General features: G+C 41.6%; 1 pseudogene; it reads left to right on the top strand.

Annotated features, from left to right (window-relative positions):
* Nucleotides 1-9,156: 9,156 nt before the first annotated feature.
* LOC125498819 (ethanolamine-phosphate cytidylyltransferase-like) lies at nucleotides 9,157-12,881 on the top strand (annotated as a pseudogene).
* Nucleotides 12,882-14,838: the final 1,957 nt, after the last annotated feature.

Below are 14,838 nucleotides of genomic sequence, written 5' to 3'. Positions count from 1 at the left end.
AGTGGATGCTTGTTGTAACTTTCTTTTTTTCAAAGCACTGTCAAGACGCGTCATTATGGCTTTGAATTGCAAATGATTCCCAATACAGTGGGCCCCACCTACGGGCTACGGCTGGTCGAGATCTCACCCGTCCCAACTGGCCAACTCTCATGCTTCATTTTCCTTTCAATCGACCCACAATCTTATCTTGGCTATTGTTAAGGATCCAGAATTAATATATTGTATCCACAATCTTTTATTTTGATCATCATTAAAAATGTTTGTTTGGGCTCTTTCCCCAGCTCTAGACCAATTGAAGGAGAATCAAGGCCCGGCAGGTCCTTATGCTTCCAAGGGCCCATCTGTGGGGGCTTCCCCCAGCTGTTAGTGCCTTCAACCTGGTCTACAGCTGGGAGTCCCAAGGCACTATAAATACCCAGCATCCTCATCAATGAGAAGGTATTGAATTCTTACCTAACAAACCAGAGCATCATCTCTCTCTAGACTATAAATCTCTAACTTGATCACTGACTTGAGCGTCGGACAGGCGATCCCGGAACCACCTTCGGGGCAGTCTAACTTTACCTTTTGCGGGATTCCAGCGTACGGACTATTGACTCAGGACTTTCAGATCTGACCCGATATTTCCTTGGCAAGACATTTAGCATCCTTAATTTCTAGACAGAAACAGTTTGGCGCCGTCTGTGGGGAAAGTACAAAAAGTTACTTCGCCACCACTTTGTGAGACAAACCTCACCAGCTACTCAGCTTCGACCATCAAATCTCGAACGCCAGTCAGAAATGGCACCAACCAAGAACACTCGCAGCAAGCAAACCTCTGGCCAAGTTCTTCGGCCCGAGAGAGGCCATTCACCTCCACATAACAGGGAGGCCGAGCAGGTCCCCTCCCCCGGTCGACAGTCCCCTACCGTCCAAACCTTGGACCCCCGCCAAGAGCACTCCCATGGGGAGCCCTCTCAACAGATACAAAACGTGGACCCTCAACCACTGCTCGCAGCGGACATCGCTCTAATTACGGCTCAGCTCCAAGAAACTTTGCAGAAGAGCATCATGGATATGATGGCTCCCTACAGCAAAGGCAGACCCAGCTGGTCCCCCAAAATCAACCTGAACCAAAGGAGTGCGCCCTAATGCGCTCCCAACGAGAGGGACATAACTCTCGCTCCAATCGGGATCAGCCTAACCGGCAACGATCCGATGCGAGGGAGCCGTGTCACCAGGATAGGGAGAGGTCGGCCCGACAGGGTCGACCCGTCAGCGAGAAGACACCCATATGTCAAAATCCCTGAGAGGAGGAGCGGGTCAGAAATCCGAAGATACTCGGCATTTTCTTAACCAGAAGCGCCTCAGCCAGGGCTACGACGCCCGAGAATTTCTCGACAAAAAGGCACATCGCCGAGAAGGGCAAGGCGACTCGGCCCATTCTCAGCCGTCTAAACTGACTGGGGGGCTAAAATTCCTGATCCCGTTCAGTCAGGAAATCCTAGGGACCCCAACCCCGGGAAAAATCAATAACCCATTAATTGAACCATTTGCGGGCCTAACCGACCCTGACAATCATATGGCCAGCTACAAGGCTCAGATGAGCGTTCAAACTAGCTGTGAGGCCACCTGGTGTCGTTTCTTTCCCACCACCCTCAAGGGCCTTGCCCTCAATTGGTTCCAAGAAGTCCCAGCTGGAGTCATCACGGACCTCGCCATATTGGAGCACATGTTCATCCACCAGTTCGTGGCTGGAAAGAGGAAAAGGAAGACCAGCTTCCACCTCATGGGGGTGAAACAGGACAAGAATGAACCGCTGGCGGACTACATCAAAAGGTTCAATGAAGAATCTCTCAAAATCACCGACCTGCAGGATGCGGTAGCTTTTGCCGCCCTCATGTCCGGGCTCCAACCGGGTCGGTTCAGGTGGTCTTTGGCTGAGAATGATGTAAAAACCTTCTCGAAAGCCATGACCAGAGCCTAGAGATTCATCCAGGCGACGGATATCTGTCGTCATTGGACGAAAGGGGCAAGAAAAGGAAAGACGAGGGGAACCAAAAGGACCATCCTAAATACCAGAGCATGGAAGGCCGAGGGGATTTGCTGACCGACAACGGCAATTATCCTCGGTTCAACAAGAATTAGAAGGAAATTTACTTCGACATCAGGGACAAAGCTTGGCTTCCTAAGCCAGCACCCATTCGGACATCGTCCTCCCGGAGGGACAAGAATCTATGGTGCGATTACCACAAAGAATGTGGACACACCACCAAGGACTGCAGGGAGCTCAAAAAATCCCTGGATGGGTTGGCTGACCAAGGTAAGCTCAACCGCTACCTAAAGCGCACAAGTGAGGATAAGGGGAATCAAAAGGTGGGTCAGTCGAACAGCGGGGACACCGAGGGGTTCATCGGTGTCATCGCTGGAGGATTCGCGTCAGGTGGCCTAACCGGTCGAGCACGCAAAGCCCACCTCCAAAACCTCAAGCATCAGGTGCTTGACGTCCAGCTTTCCCGGACCAATTGTCCGGTCATGACCTTTGGTGAACCTAGTCGGACGTTGCATACTCCGCACGACGATCCCCTGGTCATCGAACTCAAGGTGGCAAACACAAGGGTAAAGAGAGTGCTGGTGGATAGCGGGTCGTCCGCTGATATCATTACCCTTAAGTGCCTCAAGAAGCTGAAGTACAGCGAGCAGGACGTCACTCCCCTGAACCAGCCGCTCATAGGCTTCGGGGGCAACTCCATCCACCCGGTCGGTTCAATAAAACTACCTACTCGAATGGGTGAAAAAGGTAGGGGGAGAAACCTACCAACCGACTTCTTGGTGGTAGACATCCCTCTGCCATACAACATAACAATGGGGAGACCCACACTGAACAAGGCTAAGGCCGCCATATCAACCTATCAGCGCCTCATGCAGTTCGAAATTGACGACTGAAAGGTAGGGAAGATACAAGGCGACCACCAAACAACAAGAGAGTGTTATGTGAATAGCCTCAAGAATAACAACGTCCAAAAGGACGCGAATAACGACGTCCAAAAGGACTCGAATAAACGAAAACGTGAAGAGGGTCAGCCCTCGACCGGCCTCGGGTATATATGGCAGACAACCCCAAACAGTACGAACGACCTCGACCAGCTGAGGACGACGAATAGGTCGCTATCGGACAAGACCCCAGTCGGACCGTGAGAGTAGGCAAAGCCAAGGATCCTCAAACGAGGCAAGATATCATCCAAGTGCTCACAGAGTATCAGGACGTCTTCCCTTATGAGGCCACGGAAATGCCTGGCCTTGACCCGAAAATCATGTGCCTTGATCTTAATATCAAAGAGGGGTTCAGACCGATCAAGCAAAAATTGAGGTACCAAGGCCCCGAAAGAAATGCAGCGGCGGTCGCAGAGGTCAAGTAGCAGCTGGAAGCGGGGTTCATTCAAGAGTGTCAGTACTCATAATGGTTGGCCAATGTAGTTTTGGTCAACAAACCGAGCGGGGCATGGTGGATGTGTGTAGACTTCACAGACCTAAAAAAAGCCTGCTCGAAAGACAATCATCCTCTGCCAAAATTTGATAGGCTGGTCGATTCTACGGCGGGACACACCCTTCTCAGCTTCATGGATGCGAACGCCGGCTACACCAAATTCCCATGGCCGAGAAGGATAGGGTGCATACGGCCTTCATCACGCCTCAGGGGGTCTACTGCTATAAGATGATGCCATTCGGCCTCAAAAATGCTGGAGCTACATATCAGCGAACAGTCAACAAAATCTTCAACGACCAACTGGGTCGGAACATCGAGGTATATGTTGATGATATGATAGTCAAAAGCAAGGCTCAGTCTGATCATCCGGCCGACTTGAGGGAAACGCTGGGCACACTGAGAAAGTACCGAATGATGCTAAATCCCAAAAAATGCGTCTTCGGAGTCAAAGGAGGAAAGTGCCTCGTATTCCTAGTGGATGAAAGAGGAATCGGGGCCAATCCGGACAAGATTAAGGCGGTCCTAGAGATGAAGTCCCCCTGGAACGTAAGAGAGGTGCAACGCCTGACCGGCTGCCTAGCTGCACTCGGACGTTTTCTCTCTAGGTCAGCCGATAAAAGCTCGTCATTCTTCAAAGCTTTAAAGCGAAAGGAGTTCCCTTGGGACGACGAGGCCGAACAGGCCTTTACCTCCCTCAAAAATCACTTGGCAACCTTGCCTAAACTCATCTCCCCCTTGCCGGAGGAGCCCTTATTCATATACTTAGCTATCTCGGACTACGCTCTTAGCGCAGTCCTTGTGGCCGAGCGAGAAGGAAAGCAACACCCCGTCTACTTCATCAGCCACGCCTATAGGGAGGCTGAAGCTAAGTACAGTGATGTCGAGAAGATGGTCTTCGCCTTAGTGATGGCGAGTCGGAAGTTCAAGCCTTACTTTCAAGCGCACCCCATCAAAGTCCTAACCGGGCAACCGCTTCGAAAGATCATTGAGAGCATAAATCATTCGAGCCGAATGACTGATTGGGCAGATCAGTTAGCCGACTTCGTGCTAGAGTTCGAGCCACGAAGAGCAATCAAGGCCCAGGCCCTTGCCGATTTCATCACCCCGGTCGGTTCACAAGAAGAATGGGAACTGCAGGTCGATGGGTCCTCCACAAAAAATGGTTGTGGGACAGGACTATTCATCAAACCCCCGGTCGTGGATAAAATTGAATACGTTGTTAAGTTCGAGTTCCTTGGATCCAACAACGAAGCCGAATATGAAGCCCTTATCCTAGGGCTACAACTTTGCAGCCTGGCCGGAGCAACATCGATTGTAGCGAAATCCGACTCACTGCTCATCGTGGGTCAGGTGTCAGGACAATATGAGGCCAAAGCTCGAGCTGTTATCGGAAAGCTGTCCGGATTTCGGATATACCCGTATCCCGGCCCCAAACAGGTAGAAGTTTTTTTTAAAAAACCAAAATCTCTCTCTTCTGCCCTCCCCCAACCAATGAAATCACTCCCAACCCTAGCCTTTCCCTCCACCCCTGTCCACCGCAAACCCACAATCCTGGCCCCTCCCCTACCCCTGCCCACCAAAGACCTCCGACATCTTCCACCCACATCAATCAAAAGTATTCTCGGGGTTCACCCTTGCGTGCCGCGTCACAATTTACCCCAGCAATCTTCCTCCAATCTTCGTGTACGCCACCACTGACAGCATCTTGCGCTGCCCCTCTACAATCGTCACTATCATCGGCTTCCCTCCTTCCATTGCAGCAACCGTTGAATTCGTTGTTTCGAGGTCGATTCAAACAACCTTCTTGTTAACCACTCTTACCAGATCGATGCCGGAGCTCTTGCAGAGTCGGAAGAAGGCGAATTCAGGGGTGCTAAAAGAGGTATTGAGTTTGGCCTAGAAGAGGAGGGTTTTGAAGTTGAAGATGTGCAAGGGGTGCCTCCAAGAACGTGGATTTGAGATGTCGAAGACGCGATTTTGTGAAGAAATTAAAATCAGGTGATAAAATATGCAACAAGGTGAGATAAGTTCCGGTGAAGAGAACACATGTTTAGTGCGCTTCTTGCAAGTTGTTCTTGAGCCTATAACGCATCAAGAGTTTGTTGTGTCACTAATTTCATATTGCTTTCAGCCCCTCTCTTGGGCCTAATGTAAGGAGCTATACTTTCTAGCCTAAGAATTTTTCATTAAGATCAGAGCTAAAGTAATTAAAAGGAACTAATGGAGGCTGCATGACTTTTATTATTTATGATAAACTATTACGAAGGAAAAAAATATATTATGTTATACAACCACCTAATAATTTTGTTCTACGATAGTAAGATAAAGTTATATGGCACGATCTAGATCACATCAAAACAACAAGAAGGTTTTAAAAATGACTACCATCAGGATCAGAAAAAAAAAAGTGCAGAAGATGATAGGGGAGGAAAAAGCTTTGCCAAATCTAGGAGCTACTTTAATGCTTTTATTCGAGTGTAAGCTAGTACGACGGTCCATATGTTCAACAACCTAACCGTTCGAATGATTGATTTTTCCCATTAATTTGTTTGGGGTTTGGAATCCTCACATTGGTAGTGCATATCTTGTGGCTAGTTGGTTTTAGTCATTGAATAGGGGAATTGATAATGGCTCTCAAGGCACGGTATTATACACGTCAATAGTTTAGATAAAGCTCCTTGTGGATGATTGTTTGCTTATGTTGCACCAACCAATTCTAACGTAACCACTCTAAATAGGGCATATGTTGAATGTAGTACTTTGCTAAATACACAACAATCAATTGGTTTAATTTCAGAGCTAGGCTCGATGTAGCATCCTTCTACAATTTCAATGTTGAACCAGTTACGAGGACATTATTGTTAGTGCCATTACAGTGGAATCAACAACTCTACCATTGTGGATGCATGTTATTAGCTAATTCATTCGTAGCTATGTGCTAAAAAATTGGCTATTTGTCGCATGTACCATACGAATCATCTTATTCCTAACATGCATGCATGACTATATCTTAGTACTTTAACAATAATAAACCTCTTGTCTATTTTGCCATGTCTACCTTTTGAAATTAAATTTAGGTAAGACGGGCAGAGATGAACGATTTTGTATGGAAAGAAGTGAAAATAAAAGGTCATGATTTAGATAAGGGGATATATATGAACAATGGAGATGAAAATACGGGGCAAAAAGAAGATAAAAGAGAGATGTAATAGGGACAAAAGTTGGCACAAGCAAATCAAGGGTAAAAAGTAGTCCTTCCACTGTGATGATATAAGTTTTCAAGTGGTAGAAATAATGTAGTTATTAGGGTTATTTTTATTCATATCTCAAAAAACATTCATAGGGCACGCATGCATTATACAAAAGAGATACATGAAAGCGTACATGCATGTTAACCATGCGCAACTTGTATCCAAGTTCATAGCATATAACTAGAAATGAATTTCCTAATAACTTTGAAAGCTACACTAACAACGACTAATCCTTCGATTCCATCGCTTTGCGACTATTCGTGGTCTTCGCAACTGGTTGTAGGTAGAAAATTCGAGAAGGGTGCTACATCGAGCTTAGCTTTGATGTTAGACCAATTGATTGTAGCGTATTTAGCGATTTGCTAGAATTCAACATATACCCTATTTGAAGTGGTTGAGTTGGGATTAGTAAGTGCAACATAAAACCAATAGGTATTCATAAGAAGCTTCTTCCATATTGTCGCTGGTGTAAATCGGTCTTGAGAGAAATCGTGATCAAAGGACATGCGGTAACAATGAGAAGATTCCCAACCCAAGCCAAGTTTTGGGAAAAATCAATCATTCCAACGATGAGGTTGTTGTACATTTTGCCCACCATGCCGGCTTGCGCTCGAATAAGAGCACTAAATGTTGCTCCTTGATTACACTTGAAATTTAGTTTTTTAGGTGAAAAGAACGTAAGCATTATGCTATATAAGAATTATGCACTCATCTGAAGTATTCTTGGAACATTAGAGATTAAAACTTGTCATGATTATTTTAATTACGTATGTTCCTAATAATGCGCAACCCATGATATTGGTAAATTATACTTGAGTCTAAAACTTCTTAGTGAATTATATTCCGTGGTTAATACATCACAGAGCGTGTTACTAAATATAATCAAAGGTACATATCCAAATAAAAATAAAAATGTATAAATTGGTACCCCTTAATAATAAAAAAAGAAAAAGAGATGAAAAAGAGAAATCGAGATCATAATTCGTAGCTGCAATAAAGCATTGGTTAAATCACTTTATCCTTGTGAAAAATGCCCCAAAATGTCACATTATAACTAAGGGAATTCAATTTCAACTATTCTATCTAAGATTTCACAACACAAAGCTGAAATCTTTCTTAAAGGGAGGATATGGAGTACAAACAAAAAGATGCCCGTCCCGATCAAAGTTTTAGGAAAAATTCAATCATTCTAGCGATGGTGTTGTTGTATACTTGGACCATCATCCTATCGCAAAGTTGTTGCTAAACCTGAAAAAGCTCTTTGCCACCTATACCATCTTCCGCGCAACATTATTAATCATTCTTAGAAAATTGTTGTTGTGATGAATCCATCTTGATCATTCCCACAAACCTTATTTCACCATCTCATCAACAAAAATATTACTTAGTTTTATAAAATAAGTCCTTTACTTTTTTTTGCAATGTGTTACTTGCTTCTTTGGAAACAATCTTTCTGTTAATGTATTAGGTTCACCAATCGAAAGTCATAGTAAAACACTAGAAATATCAAATTCGGAGCTAACCGCATCGAAAAAATAGGTATTAAAGTAGTTCAGTCAGATAAAATTGACTGGTCAACGGTTTTGTTACAACTATGATTTTGTTTATATGCGAATCATAGAAGAATCGCATTTTTTTGTTCTTTTTTTATTACTCATGACTTTATTTTTATAAAATCTAGATTACTGTGTTCCTACTAGGTGTTGTTTCATTTATACAAATACCGTAAAACTATGTAAGTAGCTTAGTGTTGTTATCATACTTCTATTCATAATTAAATTTCTCTTGTTATATCTTTGTTAAAGTAGTAGTTTATTGTTTTTTGTTAAATAATTTTGTATTAATGTTAAATTATATATTCACTTATACGAACAAAAGGTTAAAGAAATTATAAATAAATTAAGTAAAACAAAATATTAAAACTTGAGTAGATTAATGGGTACCTAGAAAATCTTACAAATAATCGGTTATCCGCTTTAACAATAACTTGTTTAAATGATTAGGCTACAATTCAGAAAAATGGCGAATTGGAAGGTTCTCAGAGTTCACACCATCTCCATTGATAAGCATCTGAAAGGTTGATTCGATTCCGCCACCATTCCTCCATTGATAAGCATCAGGTATGTGCTCTTCCATTTTCTCTCCCCTTACCTCTTTCTCCACTCTTCCCATTTGTTTGTTTGTCTCTTATCTACCTCCCTCACAAATACAAATTGTTTCCTAAGATATGAATTTCAGAGATTATAAATTGCTTCAAAAATCTTATAGGAACTTGTAATAGCTTTTGCTTTTTTCGAGTATAGATTGTCCTCTTAGTCGTATTAGTTGATGACGTGATGTTGCCCTCTGTGGAAGATTGCATGGAGAGCAAACATGCAATGCCACTAGATTACATCTTATTATAACAGTCATGATACTATCTTATTAGTTTAATTCAAGCTCTTGTATCCTGATTTAAACGATATATTGGTGTTGCAATTTTGTTCCTTATTATCCAGTACACCCAAGGGTCCCGGGGGAATCTGGGTTTTGTTGCAATGGAATATGGAATTCATAGTTGGATATGGGATGGAGTTTGCTACTATCAACACGTATTTGGCGGAATAACGGTCACAACAGCTCTACTCGGTCTGTCGACTAGCTACTTTGGTGGAATTGGAGTTCACTATTTGCCTTATTTGGGCCCTTGTTTTGGTATTTTGAATAAGCAAGCACATGAAAAGAAGCGTGTTAGGGTATACATGGAAGGATGTTTCGATTTGATGCATTACGACCATGCTAATGCACTGAGGCAGGCTAAGGCCCTCGGAGATGAATTAGTAGTTGGAGTTGTTAGCGATGAAGAAATTTTGGCTAACAAAGGTCCGCCTGTGTTGTCAATGGAAGAGAGGTAATCATAAAAACTTTTTTCATTTTTAGTTCTATTTTGTTAATTACTAATGATCGATATTAATTTGTTATAGCTGTGAGTATTGTTTCTATATTGAAAGTAACAAAAAGTTTGGAAGAAATTCTCAATAAACTACGTGGTCTAACAAACTTATGAAAAAGTATATGATCTAACGAAGTAACGATTGAATAATTATCATATTTTCATGGACCATTTAGACCTAGATTGTAGCTCTCAATAAGTTTCAAGGGTCCTGTAATTTTGTTCGTTACGCACTAGTTTTGCTGGTGAAGTAAGGGGATTGTTGGTATTTTTGTTTTTCAGTGGCTTCCAATACTGGTTCATCTTCCTTCACTAGTAGAATAAATGCTATTTGCTGCGGTCAAAAAGTGGCATATTGCGGTGGTTTTGACCGCGCAACAATTAAGGGGGCAGCAATAGGTAAATAATATATTGCTGCGGTTTTTAACCGCAGCAATATTGCAACATATTGCTGCGGTTTTGACTTAAAAACCGCAGCAATATTATTATTTTATATCAGAAAAAAATCAGTATATTGCTGCGGTTTTTAAGCCAGAACCGCAACAATATGTCCAGTACAGGAAATTTTTTTTTTTTTTTTTTTTTGCATTTGTCAATTAAATTTGAAATATTAGAACCAAACAACCAACCCATTCACCATCCACTCAATTCGCAAACAAACTAAAAATAAAATGACATGAATCTCATTAATATATAAAAATAAAAAATCTAATTACATTAATATTACAAAAGAATAATATGTAAAATGAAAAAGCAACTGAAAAACAATCTAAAAAATAAACTAACAGATCTAAAAAAAAAATGATCTTAAATGAAAAAATAAACTGACAGATCTAAAAAAAACGAAAAATGAAAAAGAAAAAAAAAACCTCTACCAAGAGGCGGATAAACAATCTTAAAAACAATAAACTAACAGATCTAAAAAAAAACGATCTTAAATGAAAAAATAAACTGACAGATCTAAAAAAAACGAAAAATGAAAAAGCAAAAAAAAAAATCTACAAGGAGGCGCGGATGAGATGACGACGAGAAATGAGCGAGTCCGTTGCGTTGCTGCGAATTTCGCTTGCTTCGCCATCTTGAAACGACGACGAGATGACGAGATGACGAGATGAGCGAGACGACGAGGCGACGTTGCTGCGCTATCGCCACTGAGACGACGAGACGTTGCGACAATGCTTTGTTGTTCGGTGGTGGAATCTCGAGTTCCCTCTCTAAACCCTAGAAATAGACTACTCACTCATGATGATATTGAAAGCAATAACCATAATCAAAGTAAAAGAATTCATAAAATTAAACTAAGTAGAGAAGAATACCAAATGATTGAAGAACGATGAAAAAGGAAATCGACGATCTATATAATCTTCAATGTAAAAGTTCAACAAAACTAGAGAGAATAAACTAAGTGTTTTGCTCTAATAACGTAGAAAATAAAGTAGGTTCAACGAAAATACTAAAAACCTATTTATACTAAATACAAAACCGGCTAAAAAAACCCGAAAAATCGCGTCCTGAGAGTCCGCCCGGTCGGGCGACGGTGATCACAAACTTACGACGAAGGAAAAATTCCGCCGGGTCGGGCGCGCAAGCGTTTTTCCTCGTCTGGTCGCCCGGTTGACCGGGCGAAATAAAAGATGAAAAATCCTAAGTGTTGTAGTTCGCCCGGTCGACCGGGCGAGGCTGCCCGGTCGGGCGCGTAAGCAGTTCTAGCTTCCATTTCTGCAGCAGCTAAGTCCGAAGATTCGCCCGGTCGGGCCACACCGCCCGGTCGACCGGGCGGAATCTTTTCCTTAGCTTTTTCTTCGTGGAATCCAACCGAAATGCTTGCGTGGTTTTCCAGATGCTCCTTGGACCATGTGTGAGTGCTAGACTTCCGTGTCGCGACTCAGATAAATGCACAAAGTGCCTAATCTGCATCAAAACCTGCAAAATACGACAAGAGCTCCAAACACATCAAATCCACAAGAAAAGAGCTCAAAAGAGCCCAAATCGACTATCAAAACTAAGGGGATTAGAGCAAATAATCGATGAATAATGAACACATCAATGGGCCACCGAGACGCGATGCCGACGAGGTGAGAGGTGAGAGGTGAGGTGAGAGAAAATGGCTGAGGTAGGCTGAGAGGAGAGAGAAACGGGTGAGAGGAGAGATCATTTGAGGAGAGAGAGGATGAGAGGATGAGACGCGCGGATGAGAGAGGCGCGGATGAGATAAGTGTGAAAAAAAAAACCTACTTAACATACACGCGTAACACGCCGGCCATGTCTTATATATATATTTTTTAATAATTTTTAATGATATTGCTGCGGTTTTTATAAAGAACCGCAATAATATATTAAAATATTATCTTTAAACATCATTTTATAATATTGTTGCGGTTTCCCGCCCAAAACCGCAACAATATTAGTCTCTCCAGGCCCCACATTTTTTTCAAAATGTATCCGTTGAACAATATTGGTGCGGTTTTGGGCGGGAACCGCAGCAATATTGTTATTTTCTATTTTTTCTTTTTTTTTTTGCGTGTAATATTGCTGCGTATAGGTAAAACCGCAGCAATATCACCGCAGCAAATAGGATTTATTCTACTAGTGCTTTAAGCTTTTAGTCCTTGTCTAAAAGCAGATGATGTTAGACAAGTTCTTTGGTGCAATTATTCTCTCGGAAATTATTGTATCAGTTGTTATACTCCCTCCACCCTGTATTAAGTTCCCATTTTCCAAATTAAGAAGTTCTGAATGATCTTCACAATTCCATTTTTACGTAAAACTTGCATATTCTTGCTCCAAGTTATCTATCTTTTTACTGTCTTTATAGCTTTTCGTTTTCTTTTATTTGTTCTTTTAACAACTTTTTTTTAATCTCTGTATCGAAAGTGTATCGTGTTACAACTTAAATCAAATTGTTTTGACTTAAACTTTCTCTTGTATTTGGTAAGTTATAGATGTGTACTCGTTGTCTATTGCTGCTACTATAACTCTTGATTGAGTCAATTTTCATGCTAGCACTGGTTGGTGGTTCAAAGTGGGTCGATGAAGTCATTCATAATGCCCCTTATGCAATCACAGAGCAGTTTATGACTACATCATACACGGTCATGATCCTTGCGTACTTCCAGATAGCTCCGACGCTTATGCACTGGCAAAGAAAGCAGGCTGCTACAAGCAAATCAAAGGCACAGAAGGAGTTTCAAGCATAGACATTGCAGGTATAATTTCTTTGGTTTCCCTCTAAATCGAAAGTAGAAATGCAATTATTGGCTGCAAAGAGAATCTATCTGCTGGTACAGATTACCGCCTAAAGGGTCTGGATCATCTTGTTTCTGGATGACATCTAGAATTGATCGTACATAGTTGGAGTATCAGGAACTCATGTGTTTCTCTTGCCTTATTTTTGATGCACTTTGAACTATTCACCATGAGGAATAAGGCAAAGTTGTCATAATGAAACTGATTTGCTCATTGTGAGAAAAAGGACAAGTATAGTTTGAATATCTATGTTTAATTGCTGTAATTAACTCATAAAAATTCTCATTTGTTTGCAGTAAGGATAGTAATGACTGTGGTGATAAAAGGAATCACAAAGATAATGATGATCCAACTTCGCAATTCTTGCGTCGTAGAGCAAGTCACTAAGAATAAGCAGCCTAGAGCTGGTCATTTATCTCATTTTCTGCCCACCTCCAGACGCATTGTACAGTTTTCAAATGTCAAGGTATTGAACAAAGCATCTCCAATGTAGTTTCATTACATGTTTATCAAAATCATAGAAATAAATTAAAAGAACACCAACTAACTCTCCAAATCAATGTTGTGATGATGGTGGTGCTTGGGATGAACGAACATTTTGACTTTCAGGCTGATCACCACCATTCTTCGGTGGCCTTCCTCTCTTTGCATGCGGTTTTGGGGGGGGGGCTTTTGGATTTTTGCATGTTGATTTATTATGCCCATAGTTCCCACAATTCCCACATTTGTTTGGTTTTCTTTTTCTCAAAACCAGAGGTTCTTTTGGAGCCTCCTCTTAACCTTTCTCCTTAATCCTTTTCTTTTTTGATGGTCTTCCCGACATCTTCTTAAACCCATGGGGTTAGGTTGTGGTTCCAGAGTTCTATCCCATTGTTTTATACCAGACATTGGTTGAAACACAGGAGAATATGCTAATAAGTAAGCCTCTCTACTATATATTCTTCTGGGGTTGCCTCTATATTTCATAATACATTTAAAGGCATGACAACAAGGGATACCAGCGGCAGCCACGAGTTCTTTGTTTGAGGTCAACCACAAATCTGTCATTATTATGATCAACCTCAAACAAATCAACATCAGATATAGTTTCGAAGCAATGTTTTGCTATATTAGATGCAACCTCTATTTGCTTCATATCACATACTGGCGTATCCATTCCATCATGGTCAAAATAGGTTTGTCTCTAGCTTCCCTTAAAACATTGTTGAATGATCCACAACAATTATTAAGGAGCATGACAAATTTAGACTTTGCATTAAATGCATGTCTGCTCCAATGTTTTGGTGGAATTTTGTCCAAATATTTGAAGGCATCTAATGACAAAAGCTTGATTGATTCCATTCCCTCTTCAAATTGAGCCTTGCATTTAAAACAACAAAGTAAGAAATAGTCAATTATATAGTTGTTAAAAAGATATGTCTAATTGAATAAAGGATTTGTTTAAAAAAAACATTTGTCGATGCTCTAGGTGCTTTCCAAAAGCTTTGCCTGTACGCTTCACCGGCAAAAGCCAACTCAAAGTTGGCCCAGATATGCCTGACACAGTATCTAACATCTTCAGTTGGCACAACTCTAGCAAATGCTTCTAAAAGACCCTGTATTAAACACTTCCCAATGTGAATTTTATAATAATTCATAAATTTGAATCACATAAAATAGAAGTTTGGCATTAGGATATACCTTTTGTTGGTCAGACATGAAGGTCAATTCTTCATTCTCATGAACCTAGGTGAGGTCTTCAGTGACTGAACAAAGGTCATTTGTTAATAAATCAAGAAACCATGTCCAACTGTCTGTATTTTCCACCTCCATCACTACCCAAGAAACTGGAAACAAGTTGTTATTTCCATCTTTGCCAACAGCTAGTAGGCATACCCCCGGCCAAATCCCCTTTAAGTGACATCTATCCACCCCTAAGATTATGTGCCTACAACCTTGTATGA

The sequence above is a fragment of the Beta vulgaris genome, chromosome 6 (genome assembly GCF_026745355.1).
Source record: "Beta vulgaris subsp. vulgaris cultivar EL10 chromosome 6, EL10.2, whole genome shotgun sequence".
Classification (NCBI taxonomy): domain Eukaryota; kingdom Viridiplantae; phylum Streptophyta; class Magnoliopsida; order Caryophyllales; family Amaranthaceae; genus Beta; species Beta vulgaris.
The sequence above is the reverse complement of the archived record's forward strand: the minus strand, read 5'-3'. Positions and strand labels throughout refer to the sequence as shown.